Source organism: Capsicum annuum, chromosome 2, assembly GCF_002878395.1.
Source record: "Capsicum annuum cultivar UCD-10X-F1 chromosome 2, UCD10Xv1.1, whole genome shotgun sequence".
In the NCBI taxonomy this organism is placed as follows: Eukaryota; Viridiplantae; Streptophyta; class Magnoliopsida; order Solanales; family Solanaceae; genus Capsicum; species Capsicum annuum.
The window spans coordinates 131,023,211-131,028,112 of NC_061112.1; the positions used below are offsets into that span (position 1 = coordinate 131,023,211).

The window sequence follows — 4,902 nt, forward strand, 5'->3', positions numbered from 1 at the left end:
CACTTCTAGCCCCCTCCCTCTCACACACACATTTATTTTTATTTTTTTTTTAATTTTAATTTTCCCTCTCAATTCAATTCTTTTCATTTTTTAATTAAAATTTAAATTTGAACTTTTTTTATTTTTTTAGGATTAAAATTCAAATTTAAATTGAAAGTGAGTGATAGTGAATATTAAAAAAAATAATGAATTTCGCTTAAAAAAATTAAACTTTGTAAATTTGTTAAAAATATTCAAATTTAAAAATAAAAAATTTATTATGTTTGTATGTATGAATTTATAGTTAAAAATTTAAATTAGTTGGAAAAAAAATTTAATTATTTGAAATGGATTTGATATTTAATTTGTGAGCAAAAATAAGAACATGATTATTCAAAATTTTTTATAATTTATATTTTTTTACTTAATTAAATTAATTTTAATATTTAATTTGTTATGTAATATTTTAAAAATCACTTAAAATTTAATGTAATATTTTTTATTTTTTTTAAAAATGACGTGGCAAATAACGTGACGGACGTATCAGCTGATGTGGAGAAGAGCGTGTTATACTCATAAAAAAAAATTTTAAAATATTATATTTTAATGAGTTCAGAAATACAAATACGATGATAAACATGTAAGTGGAACTTACAAAACCACTCAGATAGTGAAGGATAAAGAAGGTCATTTTGCCTAATGTATGATGAACAAGATTTGTTGGTATATTAATAACATTAACATCAGTTAGATAAATAACTTTAGTCAGATACGTTAGCCTATGTACCATCATCATAAAAATTTCTTAAATACATACATTTTGTGAATTTTTTTGAACGAAGAAAACAGACGTTTTTTATCAGACCTGGCTAAATCTCCACTAGTCTCGTCAGAATTCTCCAAAAATTGTTGAAAAAGATGAAGCTTTGGGAGTTTTTCATTTTGGTGGTGGTTCACCGATGTTTCTTTTTTTTTTTTTTTGATCGGAGACGACCAGAGATGGAAAGACACGAAGATGGAGAGAGGGAGATGAGAGTGCATCGGAGTGAAGGAAAAGAGGAAGAGGGAGAGGGCGACAAATTTGATGATGCATGGACGATGGGAGTTACAGAGATAAGAAGTTCTCCGCAATCGTCGTGAGAGAAAAATGAAGATGCAGTGGACAACTAATAGAAATTCAGGAGATCTAAGAACAATGGAAAAGGAGATCTGAGAAGATAAAAATAAATATGTGTTGTATCCGCATAGTTTATTGAGAGAGAATAAAATATGAGATGATATATAATTAAATAAAAGGTTTGAGATATCTGGATAGTCATATACTTCTTTTTTTTTTTTTTCTCATCTAGTGTTCAGTATCCATATTGGAGTCCGATTAATCTGAATTCGTACCGCGTTAGATCTCATTCGGGGGAAAGCGCTCCTAACAGAGTTTTTTTCATACCCAGAATTGAACCCTCAACCTAGTTAAGAATGAAGCAGCCTCATCCGCTGCACTACAACCCATGTTGGTAAAAGTCAATATACTTATTCAAGTTTAACAATTTTAAGCTTTCATTTAATGTAAATGATAATTTTGACCTAATAGTAATTTCAATAAGTTAAATTATCTTTAATCTTTTTTCCGTATGATTTATCCTGGTCTTTTCTCGTTTGGAAAATAAAATTATGAAACTTTAAAATGGTGGTTTAATTTCCAAACTGTTCTCTGCTTCTTCACTTTAGTATATATATATTTTTTGTTTAATTTCAAAATTCAAAATATTCTAACTAAAAATTACCCAAATACACAACTTATATTTTCAATATTACAAAAATCTCAACTCCCTAAACATATTACAAAAATTTCAACATATACACAGAATGTTATGTATATGTCGACTATGTTATGATATTAATAAAGAGAGTAAAGTAATTAAAAAAATAAAAGAAAGTATAATTACTTCCAAAAGAATTGATGTTTATGTTATTTATACATATTCTAACGCTTGGAGCACATATCATCATTTCTAGGTCCATGCCAATACAAATACACAAATAGCTGAAATTTAATTACTCCCTTCGTTTCGAAAAAATAAAAAGATCTATTTCTTTTTTATCTGTTGCAAAAATAACAATTTATTTTTTATTTTAATAATATTTTAATTTTAATTTTTCACATGATAGATTTGAGACCACAAAATTAAAGAATATTTTAATATTTTTGATACAACTTTAATTTAAGATCACAAAATTTTAAAAAGATTTTTTATTTTTTAAATTTTATGTAAAGTTAAAAAATATAATTTTTTTTAAAACAAAAAGAAATATTTAATTTCGAGTAAAATAATATTTGGCAGACCCATACTCATCCAATGGATTTGGCTAATGCCCCTTCCGTTGGTATATGGGTGGTCAGGGTCCAACTCAACTAACTGCATCTGCAATTCGATTGGTCTTTCGATGGTAACATTTCATTTCACTTTTTTTAGTAATCCATCCATTCACCCATTGTCTTTTATTGGACCACAAATACAATATAGTACATATGCTTTTCTAATTGGGTAAATTTCATAAATAACATACTTAACATCATAATCATTTATAAGATTCATAGCGACACTTTTATAATTAAAAAAAGGTAAAATGACCTTGTGGGTTCTATGCTATGTCGGTTTTGTAAGTTGGACACTTCTACTTATATATTTGTCATTTGCACCTCTGAACCCACTAAAAAACAATATTTCAAACTCTTTGACCATTGAGCAGGCCTATGTGGCATTAAAAGGGCTGACTAGGACGAGGCACGTGTGCGAGTGGAGATAAATTTTATATTAAAATAATTTAAAAGATTTAAAAATAAGTCCTCCAACTATAAATATATTTTTAAAATTAAAAATAATAATTTTTTTTTAAAAAAATAAAAAATGCCCTCCCCCAAACCCCTCCGCCGTCCAGAACCTCCCATGCCCACCCCTACTGCCGTCTACCAGTCCCCCACCCCCACCGTCGTCCACCAGTCCCCCACCCCACCCCACTGTTGCCCCCCTCAACAATAGTCATGGCTACCAACATTTTAAATCCCTCAACAATAGCCATGGCCATCAAATTCCAAAATTTCAATCTTAACCAAGAACAATCTTAAACAGCCATGACCATCAACTTCCAAAATTTCAATCTTAAACAAAGAACAACCTTAAACAAAGTGTATAGAAAAATCAAAATTTTATTTTTTTTCACAATCCAACTTCAAAATTGTCAAAAACAAGATATGGGTATCAAAGAACAATCTTAAACAAGGTGTAGAAAAATATCAAAATTTCAATCTTTTCACAGCCCAACTTTGGGCACAAAGGGTAACAAGTAATGAAATTATATCTTGTTAATTTGCTCTCCAATCCAAGATGTTACCGTCTTAAATTTAAACAGAACTACGAGTAAACACTACTAAAGTTACATTACTTTTGCTATGTTTATGAGAACGGAGAAGCAGGAACATATCAAAAATAATACAAGCCAGCAAAGGTTTTTGAGCAATTTTTTCTTCACTTGTCATTACTGGGAAGATTATACACAAACCGGTAATGCATTCCCAGCATATCAGTAGCCAAATTGGATATCGAACAACTAGTAGTTCCATTAATACTCTAAGATCGACACCTTTTAATTAGTAGAAGGAGATGTTGTACAAGAGCTTCCATCGGTGTTGTTTCTCAAAATTATTGATGATATCATCAATTGTTTTCTCCCAATTTTCAGTCGCCTCAAGCTGCAAGTGAGAACTTGTATTGTTATTGAGAAATCAAGCAAAATTAATGGAGAAGAGAGGGTGGAGAGATGGATAAGAGAGAAAAGGAAGAAGATCGGCCTTTTTTCTTTTTTTAATTTTAATTTTTTATTTTATAAATTTTTAAGTGGCATTTTAAAAATGATGTGGAATTTAATATAATATTTAAAATGACGCGGAAGCTGACGTGGGGCGAGTGTGTTACATTCATCAAAAAGTGTTTAAAATATATTTTTTAGTGGGTTCAGGGGTCCAGATAACAAACATGTAAGGAGAAGTGTCCAATTTACAAAACCGACATAGTACATGGGCCCAGAAGGTCATTTTGAACAAATTGTTGCTATAAAAATACATATATAAATCATTTTACTGCCCATATTTAACTCAAATTAGTTGAGTTAAATATGGTATAATTAACCATGAATTAAATGTGGAGATTCCTTTTTCATTAAAACTTCTTAATTAACATGATTTCCGTTAGAGTGATCAAATCAATTTTTTGTTACGTTGTATAATCTAACAATTTATTTCCTCAAATTATTTTAGAATATTTTGTAAACGAAATTAAAAAAAAAAAGTAATGCAATAGTAATTGAACTGATCGAACAATATAGTGATCAAAATCAATTTTTCAAGCTGCTCAAACTCAATTTTTTCTCTTTTTCACTTTTTTTTTCTATTTTTGTTTTTTTTCATTTTTTTTACTCGTTTATCTCTAAATTTTATTTTGAAAATACAAATATGTATATCACATACACATATTCAAAAAATATACAAAATACATATTCATACAGATCTGGATATATATTTACAGTACAAAACATGCATATGTATACATATCTCGCTCATATATATATATATAAACATATAAGACACAAAATCTCTATAACAAAAAGGACAACTATATACATATACATATAGGTAATCAAAAAATACGTGATACATATCCTATTTGTTTATATATACATGTGAGACAGATATGTATTTCAGTAAATACATATGTAGATATATATGTATGTTTTTTTACCGTAAATACAAATGTAGATCTATATGTTTATTTATTTTGTATATTTTTTGAATATGTATATGTGATATAGATATTTGTCTTTTAAAAATAAAAAATAGAGATAGAAGAGCAAAAAATTTAAAAAAAAAAA

At 28.1% G+C, this 4,902-nt stretch overlaps 1 long non-coding RNA gene across 9 annotated transcripts in view; it reads right to left on the reverse strand.

Annotated features, from left to right (window-relative positions):
• Window positions 1-3,259: 3,259 nt before the first annotated feature.
• The window catches only part of LOC107859466, a 9,094-nt gene continuing 7,451 nt past the window's right edge, over window positions 3,260-4,902 (reverse strand). For all 9 annotated transcript variants that reach the window (XR_007052371.1, XR_007052375.1, XR_007052372.1 and 6 more), the window contains one exon: window positions 3,260-3,727. This is a non-coding gene — a long non-coding RNA (uncharacterized LOC107859466). The remainder of the gene's footprint in view (window positions 3,728-4,902) is intronic.